General features: G+C 41.1%; 1 long non-coding RNA gene across 13 annotated transcripts in view; it reads right to left on the bottom strand.

Moving 5' to 3' along the window:
* Window positions 1-16904, bottom strand: part of LOC111768023 (uncharacterized) — a 51098-nt gene that overhangs the window by 16649 nt on the left and 17545 nt on the right. For 5 of the 13 annotated variants that reach the window (XR_011426256.1, XR_011426257.1, XR_002799970.2 and 2 more), the window contains exon 2: window positions 4217-4308. This is a non-coding gene — a long non-coding RNA (uncharacterized lncRNA). Of the gene's footprint in view, window positions 1-3656; window positions 3888-4216; window positions 4309-6681; window positions 6801-16904 lie in introns of all 13 variants that reach the window. The other 8 variants (XR_011426258.1, XR_011426254.1, XR_011426250.1 and 5 more) reach the window with 3 other exon arrangements.

Below are 16904 nucleotides of genomic sequence, written 5' to 3'. Positions count from 1 at the left end.
ATATATATAATGTATATAACATACATTTATATTTAATATGTTTATATATTATTATATATTATATATTACATATATTTATATGTAAATATATAATTATACATAATTTCACATAAGTGGGGTCATATATACGCTGGGGGAATTTCAGTGCAGTATTTTATCTCCATTTAGTTATCATTTCTCTGTGTGTTTTGCTTGCCTCTCCCAGTGTGGTTACTCCAGGGACGTACTGGAAAGCACAGATGTGTTCTGGCCAGAGGACCACACCTGCGTGCAGGGGCACGGGCGTCCCTTTCTGTTCTTAAAGACATCTGCCTTGGTCATACCAGAATTCAGGTGAGTCTTCAGAGAAGTGGCACTGCTGGTGTTTTCTCTTCCCGGTTGCTGGTTTGGAGACATCTGGAGAGACATCTGTGCCCCCCTCGCAGGCGGCCACAAACCACCCCTGGTTCCCTATAGCTCCCTAGCCCATCTCGCTCCCTTCTGTCTCTAATTGGCTCGGGTTTCAAGCTCCCAGCCCTTGTATTATCTCTGACTTCATCTATTTCCCCTGACCTTTTCAAAGTAACAAAGCTCTAGACCATGGCGTCTTTCCCTTTCTCCATAGATGTCTCTCCCTACCTCTCCTCTGGCAAGGTTTACCCACGCCTTCAGTCGGTGCCCATTTCCTCAGCCCATTTGTCTGCAGGTGACCCTTCCTTCCGACCTTCACCACCAGGTCACAAATTTGACCAACACATTTGTATATTGTTTTGCAGGTTTCAAACATACTAAAATATATTACTTCAACTAATTCTTACAATAGCCCTTTGAAATACAGAAGGGTATATTGGCCCCCAAAATATACGGGTCTTAAGACACATTAACAGGCACTTTGCAAAGAAGACATTAAAATGGCCACATGAAAATATACTCAGTTTCACTACCTATAAAAGAAATGCAAAGTATAGGAACACTAATATACTTTGTGCCTATGAATTAGCAAATATTTAAAAGAATGATAATACACACTGTTCAGCAAGGGAAGAGAGACAGCACACTAGATTATTGCAGGTAGGAGTACGTATTGGTGGCACCTCTCTGACCGATAACTTGCCAATACACAGTGAATAGAAAATCATGGAGCCATGCAATTCTCCTTGTAGGGATTTCTCCCAAGGAAATAAACAAAGCTACATAGAAAGTTTAAGCTACAAGGATATTTTCATATGTGACTGATTAATTTGAAATCATGTCATGTAATAAAATGCTCTGAAAAAATTAAAAATAATAATGTGGAAGAATATATAATATCATGCAAAGTTTTCTAATATAGTGAAAAAAGATTACACAATAATACACATTGTCTGAGTCCCATGAATATGATAGATACACATATAGATATAAATATCATGCACCCCAAAATGTCAAGAAAGGTTATCTCCAACTGATGGCATTATGGGTGATTTTTATTTTCCTAATTCCTGCTCACCTCTATTTTCTAAATTATTTTCAATAGCCAAGTATAATTTTGTAAAGAGAAAAACAAGAAAATGATAACATTAAAACAGTTGCCTTTTGGGGCTGACCCAGTGGCATAGTGGTTAAGTTCACACGCTCCACTTCAGCGGCCTGGGGTTTGCAGGTTCCATTCCAGGGCACAGACCCAGCACCACTCATCAAGCCGTGCTGTGGCTGCATCCCACATAAAATAGAGGAAGGCTGGCAAAGACGTTAGCTCAGCAACAATCTTCCTCAAGCAAAAAGAGGGAGACTGGAAACACATGTTAGCTCAGGGTCAATCTTCCTCCCCCCCAAACAAAATTGCCTTTGTCTAAATGCAACCAGTTCTACATTTGATTCTTTCATCCACTCACTCACTCACTCAACAAATATTTATTGAACTCCTACTATATATAAAGTGTTCTGCTAGATGATGAGAGTACAATGATTAATTTTTTTAAGGTATATATATTTTTCTTTCTGAAGATTGGCACCTGAGCTAACAACTGTTACCAATCCTCTTTTTTTTCTTTATTCTTCTCCTCAAAGCCCCCCAGTACATAGTTGTGTATTCTAGTTGTGAATGCCTCTGGTTGTGCTATGTGAGATGCCGCCTCAGCATGGCCTGATGAGTGGTGCCATGTCCGCGCCCAGGATCTGAACTGGCGAAAGAAACCCTGGGCCGCCGAAGCGGAGCGTGTGAACTTAACCACTTGGCCACAGGGCTGACCCTAAAAATTTTTTAATTAAAAAAAAGAGGTGGCCTCTGCCCTGGAGAAGGTATTCTTGGGAAACGGGAGAAAGCCAGTGGGGATTGCTGGTTTCAACTGTGAACACCACCAGGTACAGCTGGAGCTCATTAGGCATTATTCTTCCCTAAACCCAAGAAATGGCCTCAGAGGACGTCAATGCATCCGGTCGTGCTTGGGTGAGATTTAGGCTCAGAACTGGACCCGGATCTGAAAAAGTGGTTTCTGAGAGTGGAAAATGGAGAGAAAGCACGAGAGGGAGAAGCACCCTGTTCTTAAAGCTCTTAGCTACTGTGTCTCCTGCTAGCTTGAGACAAATGGCTGAAGTGGCCTGGCTGGGGGACAAATGGTCCCATGGGTTGCATGACTACAGACATTAATTAGAAGATCCAAAATGATCCATCTTTTAAAGAAGCGATTAGTGAAAATTCGACAAAATTTCCCAAAGCATCCCTCTGGGTGTGCCTCTTGAATAGCATCCAGGCTCCTCCTGTTCCTAGATGACACTCCCCTTCAACGTGCCGAATTGGAACCTCCCACACACATCAAAGCTGTTCTCCCAGCACGGAAGCCACCCCCAGGAAGTGTGGCACTTGCACAGTCTGCAAGAAGTCTTTGCAGCCTCTAGGGTACCATTTGGTTACCCCGTGGGACCGCTGTCATATTCGAAGTTAACTCAAGGCATATGCTCTGAGTTCTTTTTTCCCACAAATGTTGAAGAGTTTGTGTTGATTCTTCCGCAGAAGGCCACTTGTGACCAGCGTTCATTTGGAGGGCTGGCTGGGGCTCAGAGGGGGACCATGATGAAGTGGACCAGCCTCCTGAGAACTGAACTCATGACCTCATTAGCACAGGGTTCTAATCAACTGAGCCACCAGGCACATACCTCATTTAAGGCACTGACGCAGTAATTTGCTAAATGTTAATTCTTAGATTAACTACAGATGAGTAGAGCTCCTAGGGGGAAAAAAATGAGATTTGTTAATTCTTGAAAGGAAATTTGGGTCATCAGTAGATGATCCCTTTGGTTAGTTTAAGATATAATTCCAGCATCTGAAGATGATACTCATCAGGGTCTATGCCACCATGATTTTTTTTAACCAATATCCAGATCAGGAAACTTTCAAGGAAAAAGCAAATGATGTCACTTCCACACTTGCAAAATGCTACCCAACGATTTTCACGTAGATTCCGCCACAGTTTCTATCTCAAACTCTGTCACAAAACTTAAGTGGCAAAATGAAGTAAAGGTTTCCATATCTGAGGCAGAGATGGCCCTCCTGGAGTGGGAAGGCTGGACCCCATTACCCCCCTGCCCCAGAACCCTAATTCCTGTGGAGAGAAGACCTTCCATCCATGGGGAAGGGGAGCCAGACCTGCAGCCCTGTCCCAAGGCATACTGTAACCCACCCCACTCCGCCTTCTTACCTTGTTCCCCAGCTGGTCCCTGAGGAGCCAGTTTTCCAAACAGCAAATATGGTTTGGAACAGAGTTTTGACACTGACTCACTATCCTCTGCTCATATTACATTTCTATGAATATTCCAGCGACTTTTCAACTCTGAAGAAAAGTTCCCGCTCAGAGACTACATTTAGCATTCAGACCAGTTCAACTTCAGTTGCTCCCACCCTGACAGCGATCTTTGAAACTGATATGGCCCTGAAAGAAGCCAGAATAACTTTTTAAATATATTAATAAGAATGGGCTGGGTTCCCAGTCTTTGTAATCTTGTGGAAGAACCTCTGTGAGAAAGCGCACTGGAAACTGAATTGAGTATGTGCCCACACTAGCTTTTCCATGGAAAAGGCTGCTCGAAAATGCATGGCTGTTTTGCAGGAGAATTTCTATGAAGTAGAAGAAGATGGGAATCCAGCCTTGCATTTGGCACTTATGACCTTTTGCCCCAGGAACTTTAAGACCATCTTTAAATACTCAGGTCTCTGCCCATCGTAAGGGAAGCCCCATGACACCCCGTGGGGAGAACCAACCTGACATCTCAGAAGCACCCCAGTTCTGCCACCTGCCAGCTTGGGGCCTGAAGAAAAGTTAGGTATCACCTTTGAGTTGTCAGTTTCCACACCTGTAAAATGATGATAACTATAGTTACTGCAAAATAGTGACTGTCTCCACACGAAATAATGGACACACAATTCTTTACTCTATTGCCTGGAACACAGTAACTACTCATTGAAACTCAACTATTGTAGCTTTATCTGCCTCCTGAGCAAAACATGACTATCTCAATGTAATATGTCTGCATTCCAGATATCCCTTCCTTTGTAAATATAAAATAAAAATTAAGTCCTACAGTGTAAATCCATGAAGAAGATACTGATGATTAAACTGACTGCAGTCAAGCCTAAACAGTATTCTCTGATTCAAATAGCTAAGCGGTAGCAGCCTAAAATGAAAACAGCTAGCCCTGATTTCTAAATAATGCCTTTAAAAAGTCTTCTTATGAAATACATTATAAAATGGCATAAGAAACTTTCAAACTAGCATGATCAAAATAAATGATTTTAAAATCACAATTCCCTTCAACATACCAAAACTGTAGTCAATCTAAAGATTCTCAGGAAATTCAAATTCTCAATGTACAAAAAAATCCACTAATTCAAACAAAATCAGACTAAGTATATTTTTATCTGAAAATACAATCTGAGACAACTCCACTTTATATTCAAGGAACATTCTTATAAGCATTTAGTAAGTTGCAATTTAAAACTACTCAAGTTCAAGTTGACAGTTAGGAACTAAATAAATAGAAACTAAATTGCTAAATAGTATCTGTCTTACAGTTGTGGGCTCAATTTGCTACTTTAATCTCCAGCAGGGAATATTAGTTCAATAAAATAAATATTTTTAATATCCTCTATGCATTTCCTCAAACCATGCCAATGCACTTATCTACAGCTCACTTAAAAGATTTGGTAAGCAGCCCCCCACTTGCTTAAAAGAGGATGTTTGATTTTCTTATGAAAATGGAGGAATGGACATGAGTGCTCATTGTTTGAACGCACTGAGCCTTTAATCACTTCCAGTTCTGATTCATCAGAAAAGTAGGACACTCGAGGGATTTTTTTTTTTTGGTCACTAAATATTGTCTTTCATTTTGAGATATTTATTTCTTGGCGGAAAATGATACTGTATTTTTCCCCTAATGATGAAGGATGAAAGATGGAGAGAATTCTATTTGGTGATTATTGGACCACAAAGAAGTAAACTGATTCAGAAAACAAATCCCCAAAAGAAAAGTAAAGTGTATTATGTGAGGTGGAAGCATGGAATTCTTGGCAAATATTCAATTGGAGCCAGGATTGGTAATTTAATAACATCCCTGTTTTGTTAATATTTGGGCGGGTTGGGGGGGTAAAGCCCTCGGGCTTTAGCTTTGGGCCAGAATCTCTCCGCTCTCCACCATTACCTCAGCCAGCAGGAGTGTTTAAAGACACAAACTCCTGGAGGCCTTGCAAAGTGTTGCTAAAACTACATAGGCCATGGGCAATGGCCCAAGATGCCATCTCTCCCACATAAGCCAGAGACTGCAACAGAAACTCAGTCTCTGCAGCTCAGTGGGCAATGGGAATCATCTCTAAAGAAAGCCCACTCTGGACGCTACTCCCAGAGCCCTGGAGCCTCACGCCCAAATCAGAGCAGACCAGTGAATTCATGAAGTGAGATCTGCCCACTGCAGTGATCCTACAACATCATTCTCAGTCACTGGGTAATTGGGCCACTCTGCTTTGGTCCTTCTAACTTCCCCCTGCCGGTTGCTGAGCAGAGTTTGGCAGGAGAATCTCTCCAACTTTGGAAATCCTAGCCACACCTGTGCACTCCAAAGGGGTACACCTGAGCAGGGTGCATGGTAAAGGGGTCAAAGGAAGTGCTGAAGTAACACCCAGCTCCTTTCTGGGACCTGAAGGGCACGGAGTGGGTCATTTTGTAGTCTGGTTCTCTTTTGAGTTTAAAGAAGCAGAGTAGCACAGAAAGAAATTTGAAAGAAAACAAAAAGACAAATTGAAGAGGGAGACAGAGAGGTTTAGCCCAAATCCAGTCCCTAAGACAGTTCTGAGTTGCCACTTTTCTTCCATGACCTTTCAAACTCCTGGATTATGCAACGCATAGAAAAACACCAAGCTTAATTGCTGAAAATCTTACCTAATTTTATAGTTCCAATGATGGTCTGAAAAGACACATGATATGGGTTACACAAGTGTGTGTTTATAATGATAGACGGTGGTGGCAGTGGCGGTTGTGGTGATGGTGGCAGCAGTGGAAGTACTGGCGATGGTGCTGATGGTGATGGTGGTTATGGTGGTGACAGTGTTGATAATGGTGGTGAAGGGAGTGGTGGTGGTGGGGGGGGGGTGGGGTGAGTGAAGGGGGTGGGGGTGCAGTTGGTTTTGTTGATTACAATCAAACCCCCCAAAATGAATTAAACACTTTGACTTACGTATTAGAAATTTGAGAAGTCTATTCTACCCAGCTTCTCTGAGTCTTAACCTCCTTATCCATCAAACGTTGATTAATCTGATCACAAAGATGTTGTTCTCTGATTAAACTTGAAAGGCACTTTCAGAAGAAGAAAAAAAGTGGAGTCAAAGCAGTTGCTTAAGGGATTTTTTTCTCTCTGTAGTTGAGTTTTTATTCTTCACTATTATTTTCATCATAATCATTGTCACTGAAAGCATTTCAAAGTATCAATAGGCCTTGAACCTGATGTAGCATAAGATTCGAAGGATGTGGAACATTCAATTCCTGGAAATATTGTAGAGACATGTGACAACACTTTTCTACCAATGCTCAAAAACGTCGGGGGCAAAGAAATTGGCACTGGCAGTGTGATTACCATAAACACAGAGAAATACCTCCCCTGTGTGGTTATGTTTAATGGATGATGAGGTAGTCATAGGCAGCTTGTTAATATTTTTCTTCTCCTTCTAGGCTCAGAGTAGGATTGAATGGCTCCAACTACTTTGAAGTTCGGCATGGTCCTACAGCTTTTTTGACCAATAGAATACAGAAGTGGTAGGTGTCACTTCTGGGCAGGAGCTTCAAGAGAAGGGCGAGCTTCACCACGTTCCCCTCCCCGTGCTGTGGGGAATGTGGAAGAAGGTGCACAGGGGAGCCGCCACCGCCCTGAGTCCCTGCATGTCTGCAACCGGCAGATCCCTTCCCATGCCCAACAGACATTCAATGGGATCAAGAAGTAAACTCTTGTTGTTTTAAGCCACTAAGTTTCGATGGTTATTTTCTACCACAGCAGAACCTTCTCCATCCTAACAGATACAGATGGCAAAGAGCCAAAACAAGAGAGTTTCAAGTCACTAGTGGTCATGTGGGAAAAAAGAAATCTGCATCTTTCTGAGAATAAAACAAACTCTCAAGGTTTTTTTTTTTTTAAAGATTTTCACCTGAGCTAACAACTGTGGCCAATCTTTTCTTTTTCTGCTTTATCTCCCCAAATCCCCCCTGGTACATAGTTGTGTATCTCAGTTGCAGGTCCTTCTATTTGTGGCATGTGGGTCACCGCCTCAACATGGCCTGAGGAGCGGTGCCATGTCCACGTCCAGGATCCGAACCAGCAAAACCCTGGGCTGCCGCAGTGGAACGTGGGAACTTAACCACTCAGCCACGGGGCCGGCCCCCTCAAGGCTCTCTGATCAAATCACTAACTCTGAGGCATTTAAGCATTCCCCAGTGAAGGTCTCTTCTAGACGAAGCCTGCCTAGGAAAAGGTATGACATGACCTGCAAGCAACTGAAAGTCACTCTAGCCCTCGCAAACTGCAAGATACTGTGGAGCTCTCTTCTGCCTGAGTTCTATTTCAAACAATAAACCACCTTCTCACCACTATCCAGGCAGACAGGCACAGACTCCTTATCATTTTCAGAACTGTTCATTTAAAGACTACACTACCCAAGATATAAGCCTCCTTACGGAACTCTACTTTTAAGAAAACGAAATCTCACAAAATTAGTACATTTCCACATTCAAAGTGAGGTGGCAAATGTGAAAAGCCCATCTGTGCCCACCCTCCCCTCCGCCCCACCAACTCTACCACCACCCAGAGCTGTAGCTATGCATGAAAAATCTAACACATGCAAAGTATAGAGGCTCTTTGAAAATTTGGCCCAGTGTGTCTTATATGTGAGTTGCAGTCTCACAGTCTTGCCAACAACAACAAAGAGGAAAGAAAAGGAAAGGGTTTTTTTTTTCTCTAAACTTGGGAATGAAACATAAAACTCCTCTTCTATGAAGCTGAATGGCTCCAATTTTCCACACTCAGGATGATCTCTTACTAGCCTTTACCTTCATGATACCTTTTTATGTGGCTTTTTAGTGGGCATTGCTTTCCTCCCAAATTAATTGCATGGCAGCAGTGTCCCAAAAAGATGCTCTAGTTCCCTACTGAGGGGCCTGGGGTCCTCACCAGACCTCAGGGTCACTGTAAAGATAAAATTAAATGGACAATATGAATCTGCTTTGAAAACACTAAAAGTGCTATCCTAGTGGCCTTATTTCCACATGCCCAGCTTCTGTCACATCTACTGGCTCTATTGTGTCTAAGTTGTACTGCTTGAAGTTTTCTGGGGTCTCAGCATAGGCAAGTACAGAGCAAATTAACACTTGCTGGAAATGCTCCAAGTACAAGATTCACATGGAAACCCAATGAGTTGGGTGGTATTATCTCCAAGAATGCAGAGAGGTGTAGAGAAGTCAGTGGTTTACACATGGTAACACAAACAGTGGTAAGTGGAGAGTCCAGGACAGAACCCTGTCTGTCTGTCCATTGACTCAACAGGCACAGAGTGCCATCTCTCAGCTAAGGGGTCTTCCTGCTACCAGTCTGTTCCACAAAGGATGGGCATGGAGGTGCCATCTATTTAGCTGATGAGAAGAATGTACTAAACTGTCTACATTAAGTTGGCTGGGTGGAACTCTCAACCTAGAGTTTCTTAGATGTAACCAAAGCCTACTGGACAAAGAAGGTTCCAAACAGGGAAGTGAGGAAGAAAAGATGGGGCCTGCGCCCATCAGGAAGAAAGGACAAGACTGAGCAACTGTGGGGAAGAAGTCAGGGAGCAGGGCCAAGTAGAAATTCAATGAAAAATTAGTTGTCTATCAACATATATTCAACATATATGGTTTGAAATTTCCAATAGCTTGGGAGATCTCTATAGGAAGAAGACAACATACCCTATCCATAAAAGCAAAGAGAATGGGGAAAGATAAGGATGCTCTGGATAAAGGATAGTTGGTAGATGCATAGGGAATATCCAGAGCGAAACTGGGTGGTGGGGCAGGGAAGAAACCCCAGCAACATCCCTGGGGAGGAAGGGAGCCACAGAGGAAAGCAAAGAAAAACAAATGTGGAAACAGAGACTGATTTTAAACATTAAAAGGGGAAAAAAACAAAAGGGAAGAAAATCCAAGGAGCAAGATGAAAAAAACTAAAACTGAGGGGTTTGAAATGGCCAAAATCATTTCCGCAAAAAGTAAATACATACTGTCTCCTGAGAAAACAAGTTGAAATAGTCTTCGGAGACACCAGAAAAATCGTCAGGGGCAAAATCCTCTGACTCAGGTTAAGAATGCTGATAAACACACCAGCTACTTAAACAGGCATAACCAAAATTAGGGAAAGGAAAGCTTTTGAATATGCAAAAAATACTTAGGTTTCTAAAAGATGTTTTTGTTGTAAACTTCCAGATTTTTATTGTCTTTTTCTCCTCTTATGTTCCTATTTTACATACCCAAAAGGTTACACATTCATCTCAAATAATTACAAAAAATGTTTGCAATCTCTTTCTCCACTTCTTTGCAAATGGCATCACAAGAAATTCCTCACCTGGGGGACTGTGTCCATATTCCTTTATAGTGTTCTCTGATTTTGATCTATCAACTTGAACTATCCACCTCATTTTTAAAATTTAGCCATACTTAATTTGTTTACGGAGTTAACTGGTTCACCAACTTAACTGGAATTTATTGCTAAATTATCACTCATTTCAGTCCCAACAGACCAGCTGTTTAAGGACTTAGACACATGACGTGCTTCCTCGATGTTAATTAATTTGCATGGCTTCCTCACAGCACATCATTGGCAAAACGGCTTTTCTTGAATTTTTGATCTACAATATGAACATTTAGTATTGCATAGTGAATGTTCACCCATAAATTCCCAAAGTTGGAGGGATGATTTAACAGCCTACACCACTTTATTTAGACAATTTAATAGCCCATGCCTTTTCTTACGGTGAATCGTACCTTTAAAAAGCACATTTCCTGATCTCTTTTAGTAATCTTTTCTATCAGAAAAATCTTCCTGGTTGATGACATGAGGAAAAGAGAAAATTTAAGACCTTGAAGAGTATTCTCAGAACAGCTAGTGAAAAAGGAAAGGTTTCTATATTTAAAATGATAATCCTGTGGTCCACCCCAGGGCCAAGTGGTTAAGTTCGCGCTCCGCTTCCGTGGCCCAGGTTTTTGTGGTTTGGATCCTGGGCGCGGACCTAGGACCACTCATCAATCCATGCTGAGGCGGTGTCCCACACAGCACAACCAGAGGCACTCACAGCTAGAATACAAAACTATGTACTGGGGGGCTCTGGGGAGAAGAAGGAAAAAAGAAAAAAGAGATTGGCAACAGATGTTAGCTCAGGTGCCAATCTTTAAAAAAAAAAAAAAAAAGATAATGCTTTCCCACCCAGAATGTAAAAATACAGTTGGCGAAATTGTCCTCAGACATTTTTGTAATGTCATGGTCATATGTTCTAAATAATGTCTGTAGAAGAATCATTTAGATTTCTGGTTTCAGTGCCTTCACTGGAGAGGAGAGAGGTGGCAGACCATCTGATTTTTTCTTTTCATCCAGATGCCTGTTTCATATTTACTTAACAAAACTGCCCTGGAATTCACATAAATAATTAATTAATGAAATAAATATAGAAGTTCAAGAGACATAAGAAAATATTCTCTAGGTGAACCCCAAACTAGAAATCCAAGTTGAAGGGTCTCAATTCTCAAATACATAACCTTTCCAAGGTGGACCACCTCCCCTCAGTTCTGAATAATACGATTCAACCAAAAAGATTATCATGATAGACGAATGGCAGTTCCAAATCAAGATAGTGTCCATTAAGTCCAGCAGGAATATCAGAGCCTAAGGGAAGGGACTTGAAACTGTCTGATTAAGATGCATCATGAAAGAGAGTCAGAGACCTTTTTTTGTTTGTTTGTTTCTCTATCACCTTCCGTTTCATGAGATGTCTTATGATCTCCCGCTGCACGACAACACCGAGTCAGTGTGAAGGGAACAATACATCTGACCTGTAAGGTAGCTTTTCTAAGGAGCTTCTGACACACTTTATTTCATTTCTTCTTCCAAAGTCCTTATGATGGTAAAGTCAAATAGAGTTAACCCGGGGTATACGCATATGAGTAAACAGACATATTGTTGTCTGAAGGGGTTATGGTCAAACCTAAATCAGCTAATGTTATTGATGGCATGCCATTCAATTGTATTGTGGTTGCTTTATCAATATGCTCAAACAGTTTTCCACAAGAATATTCCTAGAGAGAAAGCTCAAGTGTCATTTACCAAACCATGGAGTTGCTGCATCTCCCCAGATGGGGCTCTGGAGAAGCAGAGGGGACAGGACACAGAACTCTCACAGGACAGCTTCCGTCATTCAGATCTCTTCTAGTGGAGACGAAATAGCACCAAAAGTTGGCAGTCTTTTGTCTCCCTTTCTTCCAAAGATGAAAATACAGCACCATTAGGCAAACTGACTGGCCCTCCTACCGCCTGCAGCTGCCTGGTACTCAGGTGGAGTCAATGTATCTTTCCACCAGGGCAAATCAATACCTTAATTGCTAAGGTAACATTCAGTGAGGATGTATTTCTGGTTTTCACAATGCTTTGGAGGTATTAGAATTATGGTCCTTCAGAAAAAAAATATATTTTTGTTTCCTTCCTCATCGAAATGTGGTCTTTGATAGTTCAATCCCTAATCGTGTCTTTTTTTTTCTGTCATTTCAATTGGTCATGAGAAGTTCTGTCAACCATTAGAAATACAAATTAGTAATAAATAAATCCCAATGTTTGCAGATTTCCTAGTGTCATCAGTACACTACATCATAATGTGTATGATTTAAGTCAGACTTCATATGAAGTTCACGACTGCAGACATCTCAGCTCTACAGGACTCTCTCAAGCCATCGTCCCCGAAAAATAGTCTCCAAGGGAGCTTGAACTCAGAAAAAGTTATCACTTCTCGTTATATGGAAAGAGTTTTAATAGACCTGCAATATAGAAAAATACCTGGGAAAAGACAGAAGGCAATGAAACCGGGGCTCCATCTGAGGCAGGAATCTGGTTTGTAGCATGCATGTGGAGTCAGTCCACACGCACATCTATCACACTGACATGAACGATCTTAAAAGCTCAAAATTTTTAAAAATCTGGCAGAATCTGTCCAATTAATACCTCTCAAATTAAGAATTTTTGCACAATCATATCAGCTTTGGAGGTTGGGTCTATATGACACCATAACAACTAACTGTACAGTGAAAAATTTAGAAAGCCTTCTAGAAGTTGGAGCTACACCACGTCAAATATGTAGAAATGTAGAGATACCTTATAGTCTGAGGCCAGCGGTGCCCACTATCACAACGTTGTACTCCGTAAAGGTGGGTCGCTCCTAGCTGACCGTGCCACCAAAGCCTGTTGAGGTGCTACCCTCCCAGCCTATGACTGGAGATTCCCCAGCCACATTTGCTATTCTTCATCTGCCCACTCCAAGGAATTCTCTCTGACCTCCAGGGTTGAAATATCAAGCTGAACCTTTTGGAATTTATCATCAGCCTGGCATCTGTGATCAGCAGTAGAGCCTCTGAATTCAAAACAGGACTGTTTCCTGGCTCAGAACTCCGGCTTCAAATTCCTCAGGCTCAAAACTGATGGGAAAACAGATCTTCAGCATTCTTCTGATTTAGAAATCATTCAAACTGACAACAGATAAGAAATTGACAAGGAGATACGAAATCTGTAATTTACATAGCTGTCTCTTTTTTTCCTTCTACATAGTAAAGAACAGAGCGTCCTTAACCTTGATTTTCTCACTTCTCTCAGTTTAAAGCACAGCCCATAACATTAATTAAAGTGTGTGTGAGCTGGAGGGTACAAGTTATATTTCATATGCTGTACCACATGGCATTCTAGAAGAGCTGTACGATTTTTAGGTACGCTTTTTTCCCAACTTGATATGTATGCAGCCCTGCACACTATTCAGCATAACCCTGCCTACATGCCACACAAAAACTCCACAATAACAACCTGAAAATGAGGGCGTGGATAGAATAAATGCTGACGGCGCTGGTGGCTTGAGTATTTAGGTAAGTTGAGGTAAGTTTCTGACCCACAACTACAGAATGCTGGCGCTGGAAAGGGCGTCTCAGATGATGTAGTGCAACCCTTTTGTTTTACTGATAAGGCCTGCAGAAGGTAGGTTAAGCAACTAGTAATAGGTAATCTCAAGTATTTCTTATGATTCCAAGTCTTTCCACTACACCAGGGTCATAAACCTCTTTGAGATATTGATGTAAGTTAGACCTTTTCCAGGAAGGAAAAAAAAAAAAGAAAAAAATCCTATGTAGATACACATGCGAAATGTTTGCATATAAACTCAAGAGGGTCACGGAGCCCCACAATCTTATCTCTGGATGCTTAACGGGTCCACGATCCCCAAATTCAGAGCTCCTGCACCTGAAGAAACAACTTTTCTAAGTAGAAAGTGCCACTTTAACCCCTTTCAAAACTGATCTCCTCTAGAATATAAACAAGATTTAATGATATAATCTATAAACTTCAGGGGAACAGCAGTTCCAACAACTCAAATAGATGAATTAAGCCCTAATTGATATTTCCATATTTTTAATATGCGTCAAGTAAAAAAAAATGTGTAAGAGAAATTTAAACCTACATGTATTCTACTACTGATTTCACATATGGACATGGCATATCTTTTCTCCTAATATGGAGATGGCTCAGCAGTATTTAAATGATTCCTTATTCCAAGTCATATAAATATGCACCAGATGTATCTTTTGTAAATGTTATGTTTTTCAACTTCTCAGCATTTGCAAGTAGTTGAAAGCTATGTCAAGCATGCTTTAATGGGGCATAAAAGTATATTGTATTCAAAGAGATGGCACCGCTCTGTAAGAGGTGAAGATACAAATGTTGTCAATGGATACATTTTCATTTTATTGATTTACACTGCACAATAGAAGGCCCTGTATTCTTCTTTACAGGCAAGTTCTGTATCAATTGAAATACAGCTAGATATTTAAAAATCATGCTTACATTAATGGATTCTCTAGATGACAGAAAATTCAAAATAGAGAATTTTATGACTAGAAAGCAACTTAAAGATCAACTGCATCCCATATCTGATTGAACAGATGAGAAAACCAAAACCAAAAAGATTACATGAGGCAACCAAGTCACTAAACTAATTGAGGCTCCCTGCATGAATTTATATACTCCTGAATATAAGGAATTTTACTGAGCTCTTTATACTGTCTGCCTCTTGACTACCTCAACAAAAAACAGAAGAAACAGTAAAACATGCATCATTTATTGATTTCCTGGGACTTACTGGGAAGAAGCAGACATGATCTATACTTTGCAAACTGTCAAATTATCTTGTGGGAAGTAAGATGCCGATTGCTTGCATTAAAAATTGTCAAAGATTATCATCATGCTATTTCTCCAATATAAACTTCTAATGGACTCAATTTTAGTTTTCTTATTTTTAATACAGAAGATATTGTAGTAAATTCTTCTCAGAACATTCTCTGTGAGGTTAAATATATCAAAGATGTTTAGGAGATATATCCAAGTCATATGTAATTGATACTTCATCTTGAAAACTGTCTTTTTAAATGAAAGTTAACATAGATTGATAGTTTATTGTAAAACTCTTTTTTTCTCTTTCTCTTGCTTTTTTTTGCTATGGAGAAAGCAAACTCTATCTCGGGTCATTTCATGTGACTTTCTAACATCTCAAAGCAGAGGACAGCATTTGAGGGCATGCATTAGTTTGTGCCACCTTTACCTTGCTTCACTTTTCCCACCTCAGCTTCTTTCTGTCATATATTTTTATAAACTGCCTCAAATTCTTTCTTGGAATGAGGTACAATATTAGTGGATTAATAACTGATTAATTAATTAGTGAAAGTCATTTGCTGAAAGCCAAGTAACCTTTTCACTTTGACCTTTACAAATAACATTTTGTCCTTTGGGGGCCAGTGGCAGCAATGAAGATTTCATTCTAAATGATGAAATGATTTCATCATTATTGAGGGTTTTTTCAACCTTTATGTCACTGTTGCTGTATGTTGAGTACCAGTGTTTCTCAAAGTTTCATGGCTGATTATATTTCCTCTTAGATCCCAAACGAAGCCACATATTTTCCCTCTAGCCAAAAACCAGCATTTGCCCACTTTGCTCACCGGTTAGGGTAGGAGGAGCAGTACGCAGACTCACAACCCTCTCCCGGGGGCACAGAGTCCAGCCTCACGGATTTACCCTGGGCTCACCTGAAACAGCTCCCTTGTCTCTCAAAGAAGAGCAGTGAAGAGATTTAAGAAAGTTCCTCTGCCTGGCACCACGAGGCGTCCACACAGTCCCTGTGAAGGTGTTCTGAGCTGAGCACACTGAGGAGCAGAACCAGCCAAAGCAGCCCCACGGGCTCTTTCGCCAGCCTGGAAGCGGGACAATCTCCAGAACTGGTAGTCAACACTATGTTTAGGGACCGTGTTTCCCATCAATAGGTTATTTGCATTCCCAGCGCGCTAATACACGGAGAAACTGACACATTACTACTTGTTTATTTAGCACAAGAGTTTATAGATATACACACATGCACTTTCTGAGTCCCTTATCACAATTTGCTATACTTTAGTGTAAATACACCATCCAAACTAAATTGTAATAATCCTTTCAGGCTAGTATGTTGAGCTTTATTCTGTTCTCATTCTCACACAGGGCTGGGAGACGTGGCTGACTGTAACAACGGTGTACGAGGTAGCCTGAAGAGCCTTTACCATCTTTGTTTTGATATGAGATTGGTGGGGGTGCTGAAATCACAAATGTCACAGGACTGCTTTGCAAACTAGCACAGAGGTGTCCCTAAAGGGGTGACATCTGGGAAACTCCAAGAGGAGGAGAAAGCAGCAGGGTCCCCGAGAATTCAGAAAGCAGTAAAGCATTGCCATTAAAAGCACATTGTCTCTAAGAGACATGATGGAAGATCAAAACCCAGTACCATTGTCATGTGACCTTGGGCAGGCGACTCAGCCCCTAGATGCCTCAGTTGGTTCAAGTCAAACCTGGATAGGAGCTGTACTTCAAAGGGCATTTGGGGCTTAAATACGACAATGCACATAAGGTGCTGTTTTAATACCTGGTACATGGTAAGTCCTTGGTAAAATTTGGTCATTATTATTAGCATTGTCACGGAAATTCTCTTTCGAGTCATTATGCTTGGAAATGATAACAGATATGCTTGGAAGGGCTCACCTTTTCTCATCTCCCTGTACTCAGAGATTGAGCACAGGCTGCTGAATTCTGGTGGACCATTCCCCCCCAGCCCCTTCAGAAGAGTT

The sequence above is a fragment of the Equus caballus genome, chromosome 15, assembly GCF_041296265.1.
Source record: "Equus caballus isolate H_3958 breed thoroughbred chromosome 15, TB-T2T, whole genome shotgun sequence".
In the NCBI taxonomy this organism is placed as follows: Eukaryota; Metazoa; Chordata; class Mammalia; order Perissodactyla; family Equidae; genus Equus; species Equus caballus.
The sequence above is the reverse complement of the archived record's forward strand: the minus strand, read 5'-3'. Positions and strand labels throughout refer to the sequence as shown.